Genomic DNA, 26161 nt, shown 5'->3' with positions numbered 1-26161 from the left:
CCCCTCCATTGTGCTCTGGTGAGACCACTCCCCCTGCAGTCCTGTATCCAGCTCTGGGGCAACAACACAAGAGGGACATGGAGCTGTTGAGTGAGCCCAGAGGAGGTCACAGAGATGCTGCGAGGGGTGGAGCAGCTCTGCTATGGAGCCAGGCTGAGGGAGCTGGGCTGGTTCAGCCTGGAAAAGAGAAGGTTCCTTAAGGGGAGACCTTAGAGCAGCTCCCAGCGCCTAAAGGGGCTAGAGAAAACCTGGAGAGAGGATTTTGACGAGGGCCTGTAGGGACAGGACAAGGGAGAATGGCTTTAAACTGACAAAGGGAAGATTGAGATGAGCTCTTAGGCAGAAGTTCTTCCCTGTGAGGGTGCTGAGGAGCTGGCACAGGGTGCCCAGAGAAGCTGTGGCTGCCCCATTCCTGGCAGTGTTCAAGGTCAAGTTGGACAGGGCTTGGAGCAAGCTGCTCTAGTGGAAGGTGTCCCTGCCCAGCAGGGGTTGAAACTGGATGAGCTTTAAGGTCCCTTCCAACTGAAACTATTCTATGATATTAATTTTTGTACCTGGGGCAATAGAGTCCAGCAGAGGAGTCCCTTTTGACCTAGGTTGTTTGAAATTACTTAAGTTGTTCTTGTGACCACAAGAAACAAAGGGAAGTCTCATCACTCATGACACCCAAATCCCAAAGACTATGACTGCTTTTGCTAGGAAGATACTGCACGCAGCATTTCCTTCAAATATTTTTCAGTTGGACATTTGATGATCAGGGTTTGTTACATCAGCATTCCTCCAACCTTTGAAAGCCAACAAAATGAAAAACAACACAATACTTTGAGTACCAAAAGTGATGGGTATAACGCAGATCAATTTCCCTTTTGTTTAAACCGGTGCTGAAGCCACTGAGTGCTGGGATCAGACAGCCAACATCTGCAGTTTCAAACTCCCCAAATATTCACCTACTGAGTATTCACTGGATTACTCGTTGGTTTTTTTCCATCATTAAAGCAGTGTTGTTTACTTGGTAAAAGGCAAGACTCAAAAGAACAAATCATATTCATTTGTCAAGTGCTCCCCCGATGAGAAATGTTGGTGTACAACTTACAGGGTCAGTTTATTTATCTCTAGCCTTTCATTTGAAAAGCAAAACCAGAGAACACTGATTACAACTTATTAGAATTCCTTTCAGCTACACAATGAATGCAGTTTACTTGCCCTTGCAGACTGCAAATGATCTAACTGAGGCTTTTTGCAGTCAAGATGATAAATATACACATAGAAGGCAGCAATATGTGCAGTCTTGTCTCTGTAACTGCTTAGCACAAGCCAGATGTGCAAGGAAAGAAGTAGCACAGACTTAGAGCCAACATCAGAGAAGATACCTGTCATACAGTGACAAGATAAGCATTGTCATGGCTATCTGCAACTCTATCCCACAGTGACCCAAGTGACCCTGCATCTGGTTTGGGACTGGCATACTAGCCTGCCACAGAAGAGGAATCACAGTTTTTTCCCCTCCTAGGTGTGAAAAATCATACAATACAAAATCATAAGGTGAGAAATCATACAATCATTTGGTTTTTACCATTCCTGTAACTCTAAGTTACAGCTGCTTCTTGTATATCTACTTTTTTTATAACAGAGATATCACTGAAAACAAATCCAACAGTTCTTTGAAGGGAGAAAGTAGTCTGTCAGTTCATCACTCATTTTAGAGTTCTTAAAGCCAGGAATTACTTCAGCAGTGTAAAGAAAAAGGGTGAGATTAAGTGTGAAGGAAGCGTTGGCTGCTTGAATCCATGTCTAATGCCCTGTGTGGTGTCTTCTAAAAATTTAAATGATACAAAGTCTGGAGTACTTCTATGAGGAAGAAATTTAACTTCCCAGAAGTATTAGCTTAAGATTCTTCCTGTGTACGGGAAGTGGCTTACAATTATGGGTAATTATTTTATTCTTTAAAATAAGCATTGCTGGATGATGCATAACCAAAAAACTTACATGGACATATCACTAGTGATAGTCTCCAACTCTAGGAGGCATAAAAACTGCTTATGTAGTCAGGTAACTGGTCCGTTATATTTTTACACTCTGATTTGCTGTCTTTACACATTGCCTACATCTTAACTGCTCCAGAAGATGATCCTTGTTCTAAACAGCTCTTTGTGAAGAGCATTTGGCAATCCAATATTATTAAACACTGGCATTTTTTTCCAGTAAAAACAAGAGGAAGCTTCATCCTTGATATGAGTAGTTGACCACATGTATGTGCAAGATATGGTGTGGTATATTCCTAGGACCTGAGCTGTGCCAGGCAATTAAAATAGATATGACCTGACTATCCTGCTTATAAAATTCAGACTCTGTAATTTAGCTCCGTTTTGTGCATCTGTGCCTTGCACAACACAAACATAACCCATGGACAGTGATCCCTGTGTTACTATTAAAACACCTGTGTAACACCTTAAGGTCAACAGGTTTGGATGAAGTTGGACTGAATTATACATAAGTACATACACACAGACTGCTACTGGCATCTTAAGAAAAGGGAGAGTTTAAGATAAGCAGTTTCTGGGTGGCTGCCTGTTAAAAGCACAATGACACAGTTACCACAGCAGTGACTAAAGGCATAAAAGGGAAGATAGGAGTTTCAAGTTTTTCAGGGCAATTCTCAACGCCCATACATTCTCACTTTCTAGAAAGGATTTTATTAAAGTAAGAGAGAGATACAGGTAAAGTCTAGGAAGACAGCCTGCTCTTCTGCCACCCTGCACTGTCTTCTTAAAGACAGGGATAGGAAGAAAGGTTTTACTCCCCAACATCCCACAAATGCATCATCTGTACCACATCTTTTTTCTTACACCTTTTCCATGATACTAAGTCCTTCTTCCCAGTAAACTTGGGAGCAAAAGAAAATGGAAGTTATTAACTACACTGAACTAGCTATCTCATTCCTCCACAGAACTAATCAGTAATTCACTGCTAACACAGATGCTGTTCTCTTTCTTAGTAAATCCAAGAGCCAAACCCACTCTCTTCAGATCAAAGAGCAAAACTGCTTTTAACTTGACAACACCAGAAGTAATTTTCAGGTTTACACTGTCTTTAACACAAAGTCTTCTCTTTATATGACAGTAACTTCAAGTATCTGTTGGATTCTACTCCTAGAGGATGACCTCTCACACAACTCATCTTTTGCATTAACTTTCCTACTGTGATAAAACTTATAATTCTAATACATAAGAGCAAATTTGCATTTATGGTTGAGGCACTTCTCATCTTGATGTAAAATTTCTCACATGGAATATTCTGGGAATATACATTATTGAAAGGAATGTTATTTGCAAATTTCAAAAGATGGAGCACAGATCACAATAACTATTGAGATTTTATAACTTAGTACATTTGCAGACATAGGATTTAATCTCAAAATGGGCAGAGGTATAATCCCAAAGAAAAAAAAACCATAATTTTAAATTACAGGAAGAACTAAAGAAAAACACTATACATACAGGTTTCCCTGCTCATGGCAGGGCAGTCAGAACTAGATGATGATAAGGTCTCTTCCAACCCTAGCCATTCCATGATTCTATATTAAGCATGTAATTCTGAACCTGTTAGGTACTTCAAACACTTTTCTTACCACTAGCGCCTTCATAGTACAGTTGCATAATTCTTCATTTTAAAGAAATAATGGTATCAAGGTTATATATCTATTTCCTCCCCTTCATCTTGGAGATGGAGTTGAGCCATTGGTACCGAACTATTCCTGAGTTTTTTAAAGACTACTTCTGAAGTCATGATTTATTTCCATACTTTACAAAGAGAAGGGGGAACTGGTTGACTTTAGCTGGCCAGAAAATTATTGGCTATGTTTACTTGCCACATTTTACAGACTAATTGCTTGAAGGAGAAGACAAGAAACAGAGGGGAAGAATAATAATGAAGAATCCTTTGTGTGTTGAGGTGTCAAAAAGAAACAGCAAGCAAACCAAGGACACACCCAAGACACATTATGAGGGAGAAGGATTGGAACATTATTACACCGAAGAACAATTTTAAAGTATCTGCAAGATTCTGGAGACTATTACTTTGGTTACTGATAGTATTAGTCCCCGACCTGGACCTTCATGCAGCAGAAATTTTACCTACAAACAGTAGGTAAGAATAAACATAAAGACCTTACCTCAAAAATACCAAGGTACTTGAAGAAAGAGCTAATATGCCACCAGAGAAAAGGGGGAAGGGAAGTGGAATACAGGAAAAGCAAGGTAGGTCTGATGTCCACATTGTTAAGATAAAACAGTACATCTTGAACAATCACCACCCTCATCTAACAACAGTCAAAATACATAGCTATTAGTAGCTACCTAGCCATTTTTAATGGATCCTAAAGAAATCACTAACTGTGTCTCTTTTTATTTCTCTCAGTGTTCTCCTGTAAGACAACTTTAGTAGGTTTGCAAAAATTCCTAGTGTAACACTGATTTTGAGGTTAGACCACTACTCATGAACCAAGTACATAAAAAATAGGATTCTCAGTACATAGTCAAGCCAAAAGAACAAAATAACAAAAAACACGTGTTGACTCGTATAGTACCAAAACACATTGCTTTTAGAAGGCATTCCAGTTAAACAGGGTTAAGGATTTAAAAATAGTCTGATCCCAGTAATTATATGGGAGGTATATTTTGTATTTGAGATTTCATTTGTAACTGCAATGATAATTAGGTACTTGATTATCCCTGCACAGCTTATTTAAGAATGCAAAGTGCCTTCAACACAAAGACCATGCTTGCTGATTAGTTGAAAGTAAAAACGGTTACACAGAAGAACTACCGAATACGTTTTCCTCCAAATGTCCAATTAAAAAAGAAATCTAAATATAAGTAAAGTGCTCATTAACATGTAAGAATATTACCCAAACAATGTATCACTGAAATGTGCAACTTTAATACAGGGACATCTCTACTGCCAGCTTGGATATGAAAGGCAGCAGCATCAGTTACTCAACTCTTCAGCCAGAGTAGAATACCCCAAGGCCCCTTCCAGCAAAAAAAAAGCCTCTCACTCTCACTATTGAAGAGACAGGACCAATAGCCTTTGTATGTGAGAAAGAAAAGAAAGAATGAACACTTTCCACAAAAAGAAACTGGAAAGGAGACTAAGTCTATGATCTGTAATATGTCTTCCTTTAAGCAGCTGATAGATGCACTGAGATTTCAACCAGAGAAAGGTGCAGGTATAGAAATCCCAAGTGCAATTTTTTTCTTCTTCTGAGAAATGAACTCCCCTTCTGCAATTACTCCTGGGGATTTAAAATCAAAATGGTCAACAAATGGCAGCAATAAGCCAGGATTCTCTGGAAAAACATTTCTGGCAGAACATTTTCATACCATTTGCCCTCTTCTGCAGGTACCTTTTATTGATTGTATGAACTATTTTAACTGCTTTGGGCTGAAGCAGCTGGATGAAGGGGAAGATATGAAATATGCTACATGAATACATAAAATACTAGGTCAGACAACACAACTCCAGCTGCGAAGATAAACATTCCCAACATCATTGCCGAGTGGCAAAACTGTGAAACAATAAAACCCATATCCCCAAGCCATAGAAGAAGTAGTAGGAGAGAAAAGATACTGCAAAACATTTTGGCCTTACAATAATACAACTAGGAAATTACCTCACATCTAGTTTTGTTGATTCTTTTTAATACATTGTTTCATTCTTCTCTTAAAAATTAAGTTTATCTACAGTACAGAACATCGTTCTGAGTAGTTTCCTGCCTTTGCGCAGATCTGCAGTAGAAAGATCTACTTTCAAGGAACAGGCACACAAAGGCAAAATGCATAAAAGCAGTAAAGCACGTGTGCCCTTCCCTAGTGAAGGTGGCTGCAGATTCCCCACCACAACACAAAGCATTAGGTTCAGAGGAGAAGGTGACTTCTTGAAGCTTATTAAAACAATTACATCCTATCCAGTAACTGAATTACTCCTCTAAATGTTACTAGAACCTTCTCTTCCCCCTCACACATTAGTCACAAGTGCAGAAATTTGTTTGATATCTTGATACAGTAAAGGGCTTGAAGGGCAGGCAGCCGGAGGCAGACATGCCAAGAGATTCAGCCTTGAAAAAGTTCCGAATGTGTGTATATATTACAGAAGATCAGGGAGCAATTAGACCAAGCTATCAATTCCAAGGGTGTTTGTAATATTGGATAAGTAGTTTGAATACAAAGGCAACAAAGCCTGAATCTCCTTTATGTATGCGAGGCCACACATGGCTTTTGCAAGAAGACAGAAAAGAAGCTGTTGCCAAATCAGAACAGCCTTAAGCATGTTCTTCCAGCACACTGAAGTCAGGTTGCCAGCTCTGGCTCTGCTTCTCAGAAATAACCCCATCACAACTCCACACACTCTTAAATGAGAGATTTGGGTAGGAAAGTTTCATGTGACTTTTTTTCCTACACTAAGTTCATAACTAGCAGGTTCTTACTCCAACTTCCACAAAGAAAACAAAACTATAAACAAAATCATAATTGCAAAACATTCTTTAACAGCTTATCATTTCTTTTGATATCTCCTTACTTGTCACTATGGATTTTGACAAGCAAAAGCTGCCCAGCATCAAAATTCTGCAACATATGCTTAGGCACTTTCCATAGGGCAGAATGTGGATAACTGTGGTGATGAAATACAGGTGACAGCATTCAATTCAATCAATTAGATTTTGAGTGACTTAAGATAGCACAAAGCCTGATCTTAACCACAGTTTTTAAGAGGCACCTACTTTCTAGGTATGGTTAGGAAACAAAGCTTTAGAAATCAGAAAAGCTGGAAAATTCTGAAATTCTAGTCAAAGCAAACGATGAAAAATTATCAGGGGGAAAAAACTGAAGAGTAACAGGTTTCATTTCTTAGTATGTCATCTTGTTCTCTCCATTGGGAGTGAGCTGTGGAGCTGCTTGTGCCATTGACTCCAGAAGCTGCTGCAAAGCCTGCATATTTCTCCTGGCACAACGAAGGCAAGCTGTTCAGGATGCTCACTGTGCTACTGCCAAGGACCAACTGATCTGAATGAAATCACCAACTGCTGTCACTGAAAAAATACCCAAAACCATAAGGGACAAAGTGGGAAGGGGACGGAGGGTGAAAATTCAGACTGGCTGGCACAACTTACACCACCATTCCACTGCACTTAACTAGACGGAGAAAGCAAAGAGAAAGCCTACTGCTGTCATACTCAGCAGTTGCCTGGAATCCTGTCATCTCCCAAACGAAGCAAGACTCTGCAATTGTACTGAGTACAATCACATGTACATCAAATACTCATATTTACCATCTCATGTTCTTTAACAAAATCTAATTTACTTGTGACAGAGACAATCTCAGTTACACAAGCTCTTGATAGTTTGTTAAATTCTACAATAATTTTACGTGCATGAGAAGAAAAACAAATCTCATAATGAAACACAGTTATAAGCAGTTTGATTGAGGATGTAGCATTTTTATTTCTTTCAAGAAGAGACTGTAGGCAATAAAACCAAGTGTTTTCCTTAGCTGATATGCTTCTTCATTTGAATTATAATTTATTAATCTTGTTAAATATATCAAGTATTTGCTTTTACTATGAGCTATTTAGTGTCTGCATTTGGTGCACTACTGTGATCTGTCTGTACTTCAGCAGAGTTATTTGAGACGTTTCCTGTCTATAAGGACCTCACAAAGAAGGAAGAGGCAATAGGTACACTCAGTACTAAATGTGTTGTGTGCCTCTGTGAACTAATGCAGTAGAAATCAATTCCTAGGAAGTATTTGAAGGCTGATACCTTTCAGAAGGGACTGGATGTATAACTAAGTCTCATTTTATATTTTAGTGGTGAAACAGAATCCAGAAATTGTTAAAATAGCCATGAGAGTGGGGGAATTTTGAACAAAACTGAAGAGAGGCCTGGAATATTCATATGACGATAGTGTGATAAGACAAGGCTTGCACAACAAAGGTCATGGGATCTTCTTCACCCAGTTCCTGTCTACCTTCAGTATGCCCTTGCATCACATAAGTGGAACAGACAATTCAGTGTTAATCATTTCCCCTTTCTTGTATCTATCTTCTTATGCCATCTGCATTTTGCTGGATGTTATGCTTCCATATACAAGATTTCATACTCATTCTTTCTATTCTGAAGATGCCTTTTTCTTGGGATTCTTAAATGGGTGACATGGAGTAACAGCATAAAAAGGAATCCTTTAGTCCCTCTGGATAACAGTTTAAAACCAATTAAACTTCTGTTTTTCTTTGAACATAGATTATTTTGGTTGAGTGCATGAAATACTATGAGGAAAAAATGGTGGAACAGTTTCAGCAAAGTCTCTCCAGGTTTCCTTAAAATGAAAACTTTATTCTATGCCTTTGTGAGAATTCTTCTCTTTACCACGAGGGGATTGGTCATTTGCATCAACTGCCTATAGAATTTGAATGCTTAGCTTCACATGCACATGGCACGGTTGAAATTATGCTTTTTGTTATGCTAGTTACAGATGCAATGTTCAAGGCCAAGCTGGATGGGGCTTGGAGCAGGCTGGTCTAGTGGAGGGTGTCCCTGCCTATGGCAGGGGTTAGAACTGGGTGAGCTTTAAGGTCCCTTCCAACCAAAACCAGCCTGTGATTCTATAAACACGCCCTACTATGAGGATACAGAACCCAAAGCACCACTTTGTTAATTGTATGAACTTGTCTCGGTGCAGAACCACCTTGGGCAGATTAGCATACTATCTTAAATTGAGTGTTGGTATAAGCATAGTAAAACCAAAACACAGAAGCTGTAAAAAGGAATAAAATACCAAGTGCAACAAGAAGTCACAGGAATGTTTAATTTCTCATCAGGAAAAAAGAGAGACAATTCTTAAGACAGAGATGGATCAGGATTGTTGCATTTATGGGGGGAAAAGTAAAAGTGACAAGTCAGATAAAGAGGACTATGAAAATCACAGCATCTAATCTATAAAAACAAGGTGGTACTTGAGAAAATCGGTTGTAAACAGTGTTACAGGCAGAAAGGTTTGAGAGGATTTCATTTAATAGCTACACGCTTCATTTATGATACACATGGCTGAAGTGACAGCAGAATAATTTTTTATAGCAACAAAGACAGTCAAGGAAGACACTATATGTAACATGTTCCAGAGACTGACCAAGCAGCAAGATAACAGCAGATGATGAAGTTTTAAAAAGAGACAGCATTCTAGAAAAATTTACAGAGAAGCATAACGAAGTATAGGAGGTTCTTTCCTGAACAAGAGGACACCAAGACTATGCTTCTGGCTCATCTAGAATAAAAAGCAGATCCATTCACTACTGCCCTTCTATAAAACGTTCACAAAGAATAAAAGGCACAAGTTATAATTGGCTGAAAAGTCACCAAGTCATCACCATCTTCTCACATATTGCCAAGCTTCTGCTTCTGGCTTTTAAGATGAGGGCTCTTCCTCCTTTCTCAGCTGATTCCACTGAGGATATTAACTGATCCTAGCATCAATTTGAGAATAAGGCAAAAGAGTTAACTTTTGATTAAAAGCCTATATACCTTAAAATTCTGCAATCAGGTTTTGCTGCTTCTGACAGTTTACTTTATGAGGAATCAATTCCTCAAGCGGCTCCAAAAATGGACTTATCTTTTCATAGCTTTCAACATTTTTAATAGCTGTGACAGTACTAAGAATCATGCAGTACACCATATAATTTTACCCTTTTCTTTCCCAACAGACATCAAGAAGGAATCAACCATTTTGCCAGCTGAAAAGTAAATTCTGTATGATCTATTGGATTCTACAGATAGAAGTAGGTATTCCCTTTAAGATCATTTTCTACACCTCACACCGCATGAGGAAACAGTTTAAAACAGTCTGTTCTACAGGGCAACTTGGCCTGATTATGTCAAGAGAAATGAAGTAAGAGCATCTAGCTAGTCCATCAATTTTACCTATCACTGGCTCCAGAGCAAGACTAGCAGCTGTGTGCAATGCTGAATCGACCATTTAGTCAAAGGGACAATCACTGTCAGCTAGACACATTATGAGAAGCTACAAACAGTAGTAACATCAATGAGGTAAAGAGTTTCACATTGACTGTGGGTACAATGAAGGTAAAAGCCAGAGAAAATTCTTTAGAAGACACTGGGAAAACAAAGTCTAACTTGCAGTCAAGCGTAAGAAAACAGAAGACCTAGATACATATATCCTGAAGTGTATTTGCTTTTTCCCCTACATAACTAAACTACACAACAAAGAGGCAATAAACTTTTCTGTGGCTCCAGCTCTCCAGTCTTTTAGCATTGTACAAATACAAATGAACATTGGTAAGTTGTTTTGATTACGTTTTCCACTAACATAAAGCTCAAGAACCCATCAGCGTAACAAACAGATGATTGTCCATAGCTCATATGGAATATTTGTCAAGATGTGCTTTCCTTTGTAGCTAAACCATCCAACAAGCTTCAGTGAGTTCTCTGAACAAATGCCTAGCATCACCCATTTTTATGATGTGAAGAACTGCCTTTGTGAACAAACTGCTTTCTCCAGCGTTCTGCTCTGTTCACTGCGTTTTCAAGTAGGATTGAGAGAAGATAACTAAAATGAGACTCAACATGTTATAGGTCTGAATAGCCTCAAGGATTTGATGGTTAAGATTTATGTTGCAGGTAAGAGGCAGAAGGTAAAGCTCCAAGACGGTAAAAAGAACAGAAAGAAAGATTACTCATGATATCAAAATAAGCGCAACCTTTCCCATAATCCTCTCTATTAATTTTGATCATTGATGATATATTTAGTAATAGGATTTTGCTTAGATGTAACAGATTTTATTGGCAAGAAAAATAAATACAGTTGAGGCATGCTAGATACTACAACCAAGTTCTCCCCTGCTTCCAAGACAGTGTGGTACCAGGATGTGCCAGTGATTCTAATCCAAAATATGCTGATGCTCCACAGGGATGTCAATAAGTGCTTTTAAGCATTAGCTGTTATAAGCAAGACAAGATAACTACAACGCAAGAGATGAGTTTTCTTCATTTCTGATTTCCACATGTGCCATTACTGCTTGAGCTGGGCAAAGAGATTTCTGAACATTCTGAATTCACTAGAAAAAATAAGTTTTGAAGCAGTTGAAGCTACTTACATATTAGAAGATGATTTTTCTATATGGCTGAACCATAAGAAGCGTGATAGAGATATCAGAAAAGTCAAAATACAGCGGTGTGACATCTGCTGAGACACCCTGAAGGAAATCACAATAAACTACAATAACAAAGTACTAAATTCACAGAACTGGAAGTCAGTTTTGCTGAGCCTACATTTAAGATAGTCAAGATGCATGAATCGCATTCAGCTTTCCCTCACAGCTTCCAGATCTGCTCCAAAAACGTAAATTTACCCATTGTATGAAGTACCATGACCCCTGTGCAATAAAGAGCCCTGGAACGTACTATTCTCCATTCTTCTGTTGAATACGTCCACAGCTGTAAGCAGCTCTTAAACATTCAGTGAGACAGTAAGAAATATGTTAACATTGTCAAATGTTACATGAAAGTACAACAGCTTGCAGTAAACCAAGCTTTAAAATAAATGGAACCCTCTAGAAGCCACAAAGACTATTTTAAAAGCTTTTCTCCTTGCTTCTAACACCACAGAAAGAAATATCCAATAGGTCTTCTGACTCCAACAAAGTCCGCCTGAGATGTTGAATAATGACAAAACAACAGAAAAATCATAACTTCTGAAATCTGGACTTCAAGGCTGAACACAATATTAAAAACATTACTAACTGGGTTTTTTCTTCTCAATTTAGGATATTCAAAACTGGAAAGAGCTTGGAAATGTTGCATGTAGACATTTTAGGAATTTATGGGCTAAAACAAGCAGCTGGAATGAGAATCTTCCTACAGTGTTGCTACAGCAGAGTGTCTTGCATCACATTTCCCTTAATGAGCGCTTACCAGAGCAACCTCATCAGGGGTTACCTAGGCAAGTTCCAGTTTAGAGCATAATTGAAGGTGGATGTGATTAGCAGAAAGAAGAATAGGTTTTGTTCAGACCTGAGCAAAGGCTGTCTCCCTGGAGGTCTCTAATCCCAGTCCTGGACAGCCAAGAGGGTATAGCTAACAATTCCAGTGATGTTGTCTAGTTTGACAGGGTCGTGGTCCAGGGATGTTAGAGGGCAGGATGTATAATTAGTACCATGAGCCAAACAGTATTTTGTGAAAAGCTGGGTGTCTCTCTCACCACAGGGTGCTTATGTCAGGAGAAGGCTTGCATGTTCCTCCATGAAAAAATGATTTATCAGCATAACCTCCAAACAGAGTCCTATGTGAACACACACGACATACTATGAACAGCTCCACTCTGGGTGTTGTGATTGCAAAACATTTATTTGCTGAAAATACACTCTGCTGCTTTAACCAGATTTAAATCTCATCTGTTTAAATGCCCTCATGTAACTGGGTGATACCTGCCCTCTGTGAGTCCAAATGTTCTTAGACATTTCCCTTTGAGATTAATCATATCAGCTCTGTGGCTTCTCCCAACACTCAAAAATACACTAGAGAAATAAGAAACGTGCATTCCATTTATATCAACAAAATATGGTAGGTAGCTGCTGAGAACTTACTAGACCCTATGGAAGTGCAGCACGAAGAGTTGTCCCTCAGATTTGCAGAACAAACAGACTTAAGCAAATACAAGCTATACAAATCTGAACACACCTCTTGTCTTACCTGAAGTTACTGCATCTATTCCCTGATCCTGGGGTCTATTGTGATCCAGGGAGTGTGTGCAACAAAGCCATCTTTTCATCACATTCTCTGGAACAGAAACGGGCTTAGTTATCATTTCTATCTTTTTCTGATCTGACAAATCCTAAGCCAAGGTTTGTATGCTTGCAAAGTTACACAAATCCTCAAAAACCATGTGTACCAACTTTGCAGCTCCATTTCTGAATTTAAGCCTTCCAGCTTACTCCTTGTAATGCTCACTTTAACATTGTCATGTAACTCCTTGCAGTACTGATATTCATTAATCTTAAGTCTTTGCAACAGTTTTGCTCACCACTACCTGTCACAACTCTGAAGAGAGCATTCCATATCCTGAATATTTGAATTCCACACTAAAAGCAGGGTCCTGTTCCAATGCACTGGGTGGATATGGAATGGAGGTCTTGCACCTCAACCACATCAATCAGTAGGGCATTTCAAAAAGGTAACATTAAAGATCTATTATCCAATTTGCAGGGCTCACATATATTGCTCCCCATCTGTAGTTTAATAGTGGTGTATAAAATTCAGTTAGGGGAAATAATTCATCATATTCTGGCAGGATTTCAGTTTGCATTCCGGAATAAGTAAAATATTAAGTTCAACACCCTCCCTTCCCTGAAATCCTATCTGCTTCCCATTTTCAGACCTTGTCTTACATACTAACTCCTCTTAGCTCAAGAGGTACTTTCAGGAAGCAACTCACAGAAAGCTGTCACCAGCAGCATGGTTGACAAACCACTGGGACTAACAGCATCCAAAACAACAGACAGCAAAGGTCCTACTTGTGTTAATAGCTGTTGATGTCTCTCAAACAGGTTTTTTTTAGTGGCCAATATTATTAGCTTCTATTCAGACAAGCTCTCCATCCAAATAAGCAGCTCCCTGTGATCTTTTGCTTTAAAAGGGCAACAGCTATTCTTTTCCTATGCCTGCCTGAATTGAAAGCAACACAACATGCTAACACAGAATTGTTAGCAATCATCCGATATACAACCCCATAGGACTCTAATGATCTGTCTGTCATTCAGAAGTCAATTCAGTGAATGTGCCTGCTTTTAAATGTGGTACAAAAGCCACACATGAGCTGCATTACAGTTTTAAGTAAGCAGCTAAAAGCACTATGCTCTATGAAGCGCTACCCATCTTTTTGTTTGTTTGGTTTTAAATTTCCATACTTTGTTTTTCTTCTTTTAATCAGAGATTAACTTAACTCCAGCTACAAACATCACCTGTCAAAGCGTCATCTGCTGGATGGACCTTAATTTAAAACTCAAGTATATAATATTGTCACAACCTTGAAGGTTTCCTGAACTCAGCAGCCTACTGTGCTGGGCACAATAGGTATTATTCCCTTTCTATTGCAAGAAAAATGGAATTGAGGAAGTAAATGTCTACCCAGATCAAAGCACTAGAGTGTAGTGATATAAAGAAATTCAAAGATTCACACTCTCAGGAAGTATTTGGGGATAAGAAAGCACACAGAGAAGAAAAAGTCTGATTCACTGTACAGCCTGAGTGCTTTTTCCTTCCAAGTGAACACTAACCAGGGATTGGATCCTAAACAGCAATGAACAGGAGTTAACACTGGAAACCAGCCAAAGATATTTCTACATTTTCCAAAGATGTTAGCATTTAATTTATCTGATAATGCCAGATAATGCCATATTGCTATTATTGTTATAAATACGTGCTGGAATCAACGTCAGCTTACCTCACTCTTTCTCAGGTACACATAAAACTCTGCATTGGCCAGTACAGCAATGGCCTAAAAATACATTATTAAACTTCTCTGTATGCTGCTAGTATTAGCCAGAAACATTTTCTGTCTGGAAAAGATACTGATTACAGTGTGTTCAGCAAAACTCTACACTATAAATCTGAGTTCCACTATCTGCCTAGTGAAGACACTTCATTACAATACTTCATACTACCAATATTTTACATAAATGTGTTCTCATGTCAGAAATACAGGAGAGGTGCAACTTGAACTTGTCAAATAGGAACCATCAGTACAGCATATAGGTTAGAAATCTAATTTATCCGGTGCATCTACTGAACACTGATGGAAAAATGGTTCAGCTGTGTGAATAAGCCATTTATTTTGTGGTCCATAAGAGAACATAGTAACACCTAAGCATAGTCAAAAACAATGTATTCATTTGCTTAGACACTGAATGAATTCTTTGTCCACTGATAAGAAAAACCCCACTAGTTCTGCTTCCTCTGTGAGCCTGCGAATGTATTTGCCACCCTAAGTAACCTACATAATGCACAGATTGGTTGCTACAATATGTTCCACATTTTCACGTGCAGTTTGAGGTCAATGGTTGGATTTGATGATGTTAAAGGTCTTTTCCAACCTAACCAATTCTATGATTCATACATGTTAACCTAGTGAGAATCACTGTTTTCAGGAAAACAGTGGGGTAAAAGAAAATAATTTATGGTCTAAATTATGGTAACAGGCCCTTGTAACTTCAAGCACAACTGAATTTCTGTCACAAGTTCAGGCTGTTGCTAACAGAAACAGAGCAAATAATTCACCTTGGATTCAACCAGTTGAGAAACCATAGCTGATAAATACTGCAAAAACAACAACAACAACAAAAAAGCCATCAGCTGTATTCAGGAAAACCTATGATGATGCAAGAGATATTCCAGGGAATATCCCATTTGGGAAATAGCTGTGTACTTTCTCATCTAAGTCAGTCTCTGTACTTAAGTAAACACAGCTAAGGGTTCATCAGGCTCACCTGAGCCTGGGGTTTTGGCAGCTAGGAAAATGCTGTTGTATTTCTACTTGATCTTGTTAGGTGACACCTTAAAATAGAGAGAACAGTAGGATTAATGGTTATTTTACTTATCTACCTGAGGGCAATACACGCAATAGAAATCTTCTCAGGAACAGGAAAAGCTCAGCAGCACATTTCCAGAAGGCCTGGTTTTGAGGCATTACGGTTAAGATGACCAGGAAATGTACATCTGAATTAAGATAGCAATAAATGCCACAGATTTTAATCCCCAGTGGTTAACATGAATATATCAGCAGATAACATTTCACAATGCCAAAAAGCCACAATGGTTTATAGCAACACCTTGAAGGAACACTGCAGCATTAATGATTTCCCTCATTTGTCCTTCTTTTGTCCCTTTTTTTTAAGTAACATTTTTATATAAATTGAATCTTAAGAATTCAGACTTCAGTTCAAAGACTCAGGAAGAAAGCCTTCCTCAGGGAATAGTGTTTTGCATCACCCAGATGTGTGTCATTTTGTCCTTGTGTCCTCTGCTTGATCTGCATCCAGGTCACATAGAAAATTACTGTCATCTGTCTTCCTTTTCAAATGGAAGATCACTGTATTAGCCAATTTTATAGTTTTAATTGTCTGTAGAGACTGATCTACCACAGCTTTATACTGCACTAACATATAAATGCACCTATCAAGCAAGACTGCAGCTGCTGGCACAGATTTTCCCAGAGCTCAAATGCAATCTCTTGGGAGTAACAAAATCAAGCAAAAGGTTGAAACGGCAAAGGGGAAACTTATCACAGATACTGAACCTACCCCTGCTTGTGGGAATTGAGCAAGTCAGATATATATGTATACACTACTGAGGCAAAACTGACTCACTAAAGCAATCCAGAAATGCATCAGCTGCCGTTGGAGATGATGAACAGTTACACAGTTTGCTGCTTAAAAGTGCTTGGTTTCCCTCCCATCATGTAAACTGGTTAAGTATTTTTTCCTTTTGCCACCTAACAAACACCTAATTCTCATGATATCTAACACTAATGAAGATATTTTCTTTTTTTCCTCAGCTAAAGCCTTAAAACGTGCACTATTTGTCTTTGCTGGCTTGGGGAAACAAGGCAAGTTACTATCCAGTGCTCTCCAGTTCTTCAACTTCTCCAGATTAGTGCCTCCCCCCTCAAAAATCAACCTTTTGCTTATTCCACTGTAAATTAAGGAAACTTTCTCTTCATCTCTCAAGAAACCTAAAACCATTTCCATGGTAGCTACAGTTTTCATTACAAATAAACTAATCCTGCACCTTCTCATTGCTATTTCAAGCAGATTAGCAATACAACTGACTAGTCTTTTGTTCTACATTGAAGCGATCATTAGCAACATAATAGTCCCCTAGAATTTTGCAAGTGGTAGCAGTCCTGAAGCTATGCACTAGTTGATGTGCATTACATCCTTCCTGCAGTGATACCAGTTATATTGCCTTGATTCTCACTTCTTCATGTTAGTCAAGCACTGGCAATGGTTAAATGCTCCAGTAGCAGCTGACAGCACTGAGACCACGGCTCCCATAAGTATTTTGCAATTTCACACGTTTTACCATTTCCAAGGGGCTACTACCCACACACACAGAGCAACAGCTTCATTTATGCTTCCTACAGAGTCCACATGCCATGAAAATTAGAAAAATAATTAAGTTGCTTTTTTTTAGTTTCAAAGTGCTTTAACAGACACACACAATGCTACCGACTATTAATCCATTTCATTTTAAACTTAGCATTTTATTTGGACTTTAATTTTGCAACCTGCTTTGGATCACACCTTTCAGAACTGATAGGACTCACCAGTGGGCCACAAATCAGTGATAGATAGAGAAAAATCCCTTTGCCTTACTCTGAAATTTAAGACTTTGTCTCCCAGAAATCTTGACAAGTTGCATGACAAATGGTCCCTGACTTAATGGCATTTTAGCATACCACAAGGGTTGAAGCTGAAGGTTTGTAGCAATTCAGAGCTGTAAACTCTGAGTTTTGATAAACTCAAGTTTATTCGTTTCTCAGTCATAAGTTAAGTACGGATGCCTGAGCTCTGGAGTAAAACAGTAATGCTAATAATTTTCTTTTTATAGTCTGAGCTGTTTATCTGCTGCTTACAAGTAAAACTGCAATCAAATCCATTTCAGAAAGGTCAGAGAAATGGAATAAGATAGGGCTGAGCCTTCTGCATTTTAAGAGGAGTTTGAAAAATCAGCATATTTTCTGGTGAAGCTGAAATTATTTCAGCCTCTCAAAAGGAGTGCATTTTGCTTTGCTTCAAGACCATGCATTCATTTTCCATTTCAGCAAACCTCAAAATATAGAGAGATTTAGCTAGAATTGGCACTCATGGCACTGTGATCTTGCTAGGTAGCTACAAACCGCTTTGTAGAAATAGCAAACATCTAACCAGTTTGGGAGATACACACATTTTGCTATCCACTTATTCCAAGTGGTTAAAAAAAACCTAAAACTCTATGCAAAGCTGCTTTCTGTCCCACTTGACTGTCTTTTAAAGGTGTTAATGCAGCCAGTATTCCAGAATCTGTGGTAAGACCAACCTACAAATACTGCATGGCTAGCACAGAAGATGCTGGTAAACATATCCCACTTCTGTTTCACAAAAGCAGTTTTGTGCCTAGGTCTACAGAGGAGACAGAAGGCTGTGTTAATTGTGCAAAGGAAGGATTTTGAATTGCTTTCCTCTTCTGTCAGAACTATCTGGACAACTCATTAAGTATCTTGCTATTTCAGATCCCACATTGCTCAGTGTCTGTTCATGTATTAACTGCTTGCTGTGAAGACTCATAAAACAGCACTGCAGAAGCTAGCTGTTGTGGTGATGAGTTTATATAAGTACTATAGATCAAATAATATTGCTATTTACCACTGTTAACATTCTAAAGTTTTGGAAAGAAATTGCCTACACACAATAACATCCCATCTTCCATTGTTCCCTGATTAAGATATGACAGATGTTACAGAGAAACAGGACAATCAAAGATTGGGGTATTATCTTGCCTTATATGTGTCTTTACAATCTTGTGATTTACAAGGCTGAGTGGAGTCACTAGATTTTCCAGTAGTATGTGAAATGAGTAGGAAGTAAATTAATGCAAATCCTTGTGGGTATAATAAAACTAAAGTCCAATCTTTACTGACTTCAAAATGGTCAAACAGAATCAAATCGTTATCCAATTCACGTGAGAGACAAAAGACTACTAAAATTCCCTCTATGAAAGTTACTCATAAAAGACATTTAACATTCAATTCCATGAAATTTAACTCCTCTGCATTTACAGTGTGAAGATTTGCCCTCAAAATTTGGCTTTGAAAGCAAATTTATATTGAAGCATGACATTACAAATACAAAATAATTTATTTTATAACCAACATGCTATTACAGTGAAACATGCACACCTAGCAAGCAGAAAAGAATCTGCCTGCCCACACCAGAATAGCAATGACGACGTGATTTCCCTGTATTAGGGATTAAACATTACAAAAAAAATATCTAAATTGATCAACTTTAAAATGAAGATCAACTGCTATTTGGAGAATTATAATACTAGAATTCAGGGGTGTGTGTGTGTGTGTATATATATATATATATATATATATATATATATATATAGACACTTGTTTAAACTCACTCAATCTGCCAAGGAAGACAGCTGCATCTAAACAATGCAAAGACATGGGCAAAGAAAAAAACCTACAGAACTTGTGAATTCAGGCAGTAGAATCCTCATTTTCAATGTTGTGGAGAGGCAGACTAGTGTTTAATAACACTAAGCAGTCCTAGTTTGTCCATAGGAGAGAACACCTATCCTGAGTACTTGGATAATTCTTAAAATCCTCCTTGATGGCTGCATTTGTAGTTGCCTAAATAATTTTTAAAGGTATATGTATACATATATATATATATATACACACACACATATATATATATATACACACACATATATATATATATACACACACATATATATATATATATATATATAAAATCTCATACATATCTGTTAATTTTCTTGCTATAATAAAAAAAAATCATTTAACTTTCAGTCTGGAAAGGTTATCAATGTATAGACAGATAAGAGGTCTGACCCTCTATGAAAGTGCCATTATCTACAAAGCTATCTTAATTTCTAACCCTGCTTTTCAGTGCTTATTCTTGGTCACTAAAAAGTAATAGAATTGTAGAAGCACAGGCTCTGCATCCCAAAGGAATGCCAGGCAGCTGTGACAGTTGGGGGTGGGGGGGAAGGGAAAGAGCCTCTGTGATACTGTAATGCTGAGACAATTTTGCAGGGAAGAAATCAGGTCTGTGATAACAGGGTAAAAGGGCAGCTATAAATTTTTTCTGCCTGGGAACAAGAAATACAGGACAGGGAGAAGATAGAAAAACAGGCGTGAATACTAATGAAAGTCTAGTAATGGAATAAGACCAGGCAGGAAGGTTACTAAATATAGCTTTTAGTGTTATCTCCCGAAGATAGTTTCAGATTGAGCCATGAAAATCACTGAGTCAAAATTCAGAAGCTTTTCTGCCTGAAAAACAAAGGATGCAGGCAACAGCAACACTAATGAGTAGCAAAATTACTACTAACTCAGGAATCAAAAATCACAAAGACCTGAGGGATATTTACACTCCTTTGCAAGATTTCTGCCAACAGTCTCTAATTTATTCACTTTCAGCAGTTGCTGCAAAAAGACTAAAAGATAATAAAATATTATAGAATTCAAGAAAAGCTTTGTAGCAGCTCATTTTGCATTATCTTGATCATACCATGCTGGGAAAGCAGACCATTAATACTCTGCAAATAGGACTGGGTGCTGTTTTATTACAGGATAGTGTTCTAATTGTCCTTGCTGCTAGAGCAATCATTCATACTGGAAAGCACTTAGCCCAAGACTAAAGAAGAAGCAGTTGCTCTAGTAAGAGCTGTGAAAGGTTTCTTTAATAATGTTTCTTTTAAACAAAGTACTTTGAGGAGCTAATGTGGAGCAGATGTTCCTGAATTACCCCGGAGAATACAAAAGGACCTACTTCATCATTATATGGAATAAGATATTACCCAAGGCCATTGCTGATACTAAATTTCTCCCACAGGATTCCTGTTGATCCTAGGCATATTATCTTACCCTAAATATAACAAGAAGTTAATTTTCGTAAGTGAAGCAAGTACACAAATTTGCTGGAAGGCAATAGCAAAAACATTAAAGCCTCTTTGAAAAACTAACAGGTTTCCAATATAGTTTGCACGTTGTAGTGATTTCCATAACTACTTGGAACAATTTCTTGCATTGTAACAATTCCAAAACTTGAAAAATATGTTTTATTTTGTTAATGTTTAAACAAATGAGGACTGCTACGATCCTAGTCATTCCAAAGAAAGTCCCATAAATGCAACATGTTATTCCATGTGTTCCTCAACATGCTCTGATTAAAGCTAGTCAATAAATTATATATAAAGAAAACCCCAAAGCTGGTTTTAAGGCTAAGTTCTTTGGGAAATCTACTAAGTCCTGGCTTGGAGAGGTTGATGTGAAAGGAATAAGGAATTTTGAGTCAGGAGGTGTTTGAGGTAGTTCTACATGAGCACTTCTACTAAGGAGGCTACTTTTCTTGTTAAAACATGGTAGTTTCAGATGAGGAAACCACCAAGCCAGCCCATTGCTCTGTAAGAGCACCGAGAAGTTAGTGGAAAATTCTGCACAGGAGAAACTGATCCTCCCACACAGCCTGGGTAACCACATGATTCCATTCCTGTCCCTCACCCATTTGCAAGGAGTTATGCTGAGGAAGGTGGGCAGGTCATACAGTCATTTATACTCAGAAGACATGACAGCCACAGCAGGATGCCCAGAGAGGCAGCGAATGCACCAACCCTGCAGACATTCAAGACCAGGCTGGATGTGGTTCTGGGCAACCTGGTCTAGTTGAAGACGTCCCTCATTGCTCATTGCAGAGGGTTTGACTAGATGAACTTTGAAGGTCCCTTCCAATCCAAACTACTCCATGATTCTATGATTCAGTTTCAGTGTTGCTCAGACATAAGTGGTCCACCTTGAGGCTGGGAAGTCACAACCAGTACCAGTGAGATAATGACCTCACACTGCTTTCCATTTATAATGAGCATGGCTGAGGCAGCAGACAACCAGATCAAGTAATTATCCTTTAAAAGAAGGACAAGGCACAGCAATGAGTGAATTTATATTGTCCATATAAATCAGCCTTATACTCAAGAATCTGTAAACAAATTATAGCAACTTTCTGCAATGTCACAGAGGGCACTGCTTCTCATGGAGCTGGAACGCAACACTTGCTTTACAGATCCAACGTTGGGAAGTAGATTCAGACCAGAGAACTCTAGTACATGCTCCTTTAAAGTATGCATTGCAATCCACTTAAACTAGAGTTTATTAAAAACAAAGACTTAGTGATCTCTAAGTCTGCACCTGAATCCCAGAGCATAATACCCATCAATGCAAGCAGTTGTAAAAGAGACATATAGAGTGCTGATTTTTCCCAGGCACCAGACCCCTGACCTGCTGTCACACCTTACTCATTAGTTTATTTTTCCAGTTACTTGAAAATACAACTTGATGATATAAACTGTGGATTCTCATCCTCAAAACCATCCAAGTCAGTGGAAGCATTCTGAGTCCACAAAATATTTCTGTGGGATTTAAAACATACAAAATCTTCATGCAAGAACTAGAGCATAAGACCTTTTCTACCAGTTTAAATAACTAGAGAAATTGTTATTGTTAATATGGCTGAAATACTTAAATGTTCTATGTCTGCGAGATATAAAAGCATCAGCCAGTCTATGGTTATATGAGCATGGAAGAAAAATACACTGTTAGCAGGTAAATATTTATGATGCAGCGTTCCGTTATACAATTCCAGGGATATTAATACAACATAGACAGATGATTGCTGCTATACTGACACAGGAAGGTTTGTATCAAGATCACAGTTTTGTTCTTGTTCTCTGCTTATTTGAAACAAAATCCACTTTTTCCTTCTAGACACTTTTTTTCAGTTGGAAATATGGAAAACACAGTGACACTTCCCTTCTGAGATTAATGGCTACATATTTTTGAACCAGCATTTCTGGGTTTTAATCTGAATGTTTCAATGCATTATTTATATTTACTAAGTCACTTGAAAAATCTTTCCTCACCCCTACCCTAACTTTTTCCTAAAGCAAAGGAAAGCATTATTTCAGGAAATTACTTTGTACTTCTAATAAAAGGGTATTCACGTATTAAAAGTCTGGGGAACAGCTACAATCCTAACAGAACACATAGTTTCATGGAAGTATTCATTATATTATAGTAAGAAATTAATAACCAAGTTGACCTTAGAACTAAAATAAGCTGAAACCTTTCTTGCAGGGATGACAGTGAAGTTTATTATGACATAGTCTACAGTCATTTCTCTTACATACACATATGCTGAAGATCCAATTTATGAGAAGCACTGATTGCTAGAGCAAAACCTGTTCACATTTTCAAACATCATCTGCCTATCTACTGCACAGTTTTAAATGTGATTATCCTTTAAATTATCATTTCTGTCATATAAAAGGCTTTTAAAGTATGAACATACAGACACATTCTGTTCGTCCTTCCTTTAGAGCTCTTAGCAAAACCCATGATCTCCATGGAATCAATGATATCCCTTTACTCCACATCGGTCACCAAGTTACTGGACTTTTTATATCGAGTTAGTCACTTAATGATTTAGCAGTGCTCATTAAGTGATGTAAATAGAGATATTTATGTCTTTATTCCCCCTGAATAAAGCTGAAGATGTAGCTTCCATAGTCTGGTGAAGAAGCAGAAATATTCAGTGATATGGTTGAACAGAACTTCAGTTTTAGAATTTGATTCTTCAAATACTGCAAAAAAAAAAAAAATAAAAAATCTGTATTGCATTACCTCAGGAACTGCTATGCTACCTCAGAACCAGATGCTAAATTAAGACAGCACTGATTACAGAATAAGGACCTGATAAATCAGATTTGATGCTGTGGCACTTTTGTTTTCTACACAGAGATGTTACTGATCAAGAGAAAAGTAAATTCCTAGCTGGCAAATCATATTTTGTACATCACATTCCAGTCCCCCATAGTTGAACTTAACACCTTGCCACTATTTACTAGGACCAAACTCAAGCAGTGACCACCTATTCTTCCACTGTTGGCTTATAACCAGTTTCAGTGGGGTTCACACGGATGATCATGCAGCTACACAAGCAGAGCCCTTTGAACAGCACATTATTAAAGGCTACTTTCAAATAATGACCTAATTGACTAACAGCTCTCAGTCAAGATTGTGACAACTCACTCAAGTGTCGTTTTAAGCCCCAGAAAACATTATCTCAAATGTCAGTGAGAATAAGGAAGCAAGAAGAAACAAAAGCAAGTACCTGAAACTGCTTCATAAGAAAAAATACCAAGAGTCATAAAGAGAGAAAGTCTTAGAATTCTGTTTAAAAAACAAAGCAAAACTTTCCTGTGGTTCATGTAGGTTAACAATGGTTTTCCACTCTTTCTTCTAAGAAGGTAATTTTCTGACCAACTCATCCCACATACATGCACTCTCTACACATACATACAGTTTCTTCCATTAGAATTTCAACCTAAGGGCTTCCCACAACTGCGGGTCAGAGCGTAGCTAACTGATAATACGCAATTAAGCAATATCTATTACAAATGAAAAACACATTTATAGGAAAAAACACAGCTACTAAATATTAGCCAAGAAACCATACTCATTTGAGTAGCAGCCCAAATCCTATTTCCATCTTTACACTAAGCTATTTTCTGGAAAGCAACATCTTTAAAAGTACAGTTACACTGTGATAATCCAATTCCCATATACAGGAAGAACAATTAAGGCAGATCACACCTTTCCACCTAGCAGATTCCTAAACTGCTTTATAAAAACTAGACATAGCACTTGACAGAAAAGTATTTTCCTATGTAGAAACTGAGCAGTGCAGAGTAGCAGCGGAGCAAAAGGAAACCCTAGACATATAGGGTTAGGATTGTTTGGACTAAGAGGTTTGTAGTGAAAAACACAGACAAAATAGACCCTTCTCCTTTAATTTCTCTGTACAGCCATTCTCCATCACTGATCAGTTGTTTTTCTTGTGCAAAATTATCACTAAAGAAGGACTTTTTTGCAACAGCTGCTTTGACAGGCCTCGTTTGTTTGCTGTCCTTGGTTACACCTGGTTTCTCCCCATTTTTACTGTCAGGATTCAGATGCCACAGGGCATTTATTATGATTCAAAGACATCCTCAATAGGCACAGTCCCCTCCAGTCAGCCTCACTGCTGTTAGCAACAGTCTACTTTCTGGACTGAAGCTGTCAAGTGCTGACACTGGGGTTCTTAGCAGACATCTGTTTAAACTAAAGAGACCCAAATAGCCACTGATTAATTACCTTTCTCTGAATAAACAGGAGTATCGTGAGTTAATCAAGGTACATGTTCAATTAATCTGGTCAGTGTCAGGTTCACTACTTTGTATCAGATGCAAGGAGAGAGAAATGCTTTGCTGCTCTAGGACACATACAGCGCTACATGCAGCACATACATAAAAACAGACTATGGTTTTATCTACATAGACATTGAGATGAATGCTGGACAAAATCTCTACACACACTCTTGCATGCCAAAAAATTGAACAGTGGACAAACGATTTATTCTATCACGACATCAAAAACTTGTCTTCAAATGCATTTAACTCAGTCTTAAAACCTTGTATTACAAGCAGAAAGAATCAATGAGACATGAAAATTCCAGCTGGCTTCCTGCTTAGCATTTCTAAAGATGTTTTAATACGCATAACTTCAAAACTGAAACTAAGGACTTCAATGTATTAGCTTTAAAGAATTAATACAGTAGTGACAAGAGAGCCATTATATGAAGAAGTTCCTCCCATCATCTTAGCATTATGTAGCTGACTAGGTGGCAGGAATCACCCAGGCAAGCATATCATGCTCTGATTATACATATTGCTCAAGTGAGTCATGCAAGAGATAGCATCAATTCAACAAGTTCTCCTACAGCTACAGTTGCACAGTTCATTTGCTGCTCAGGCTTTTCTTCCTGCAGCATCTCCAGTATTAATAACGAATAAATGATACAAATTCCACCCCCAAAATCAGTCTTGGCCATGTGCATTCTACCCTATTTTACACTCAAGAGTGTCGTAACTATTTGGTCAAGATCATCACCCTTTATTTTGAGTAATAAAACAGACCCTTTTATACATTGATATATATATATACATATAGACATTAAATCTTCAGCATTTATCCAGCAAACTAACCATTTGGTAATATCATCAGAGACTGGCATAAGACATATCAGAGAATACCAGGAATACAATATGAGCTGAGCACCCTGGGACCCAATGTCACTCTCACATAAATAAAATAATACCAGTTTTTAAAGCTAGTCTATTGTTTTGTACAAGCCTTGACTCAGGGCTGGAAGTTGATCTAGTTCTTTACAGCTAGGAGAGCGGTGAATGTCAGCAAAGAAGTTAGTTTA

The 26161-nt window shown here is 38.1% G+C and overlaps 1 protein-coding gene across 2 annotated transcripts in view; it reads right to left on the bottom strand.

Annotated features, from left to right (window-relative positions):
* CLSTN2 (calsyntenin 2) overlaps nucleotides 1–26161 on the bottom strand; it is a 319496-nt gene that overhangs the window by 252299 nt on the left and 41036 nt on the right. The window lies entirely within an intron of this gene.

Source organism: Pezoporus flaviventris, unplaced genomic scaffold (assembly GCF_033815535.1).
Source record: "Pezoporus flaviventris isolate CSIRO_AGI_PZ_B2104156 unplaced genomic scaffold, CSIRO_AGI_Pfla_v1 ptg000040l, whole genome shotgun sequence".
Lineage (NCBI taxonomy): Eukaryota > Metazoa > Chordata > Aves > Psittaciformes > Psittacidae > Pezoporus > Pezoporus flaviventris.
The sequence above is the reverse complement of the archived record's forward strand: the minus strand, read 5'-3'. Positions and strand labels throughout refer to the sequence as shown.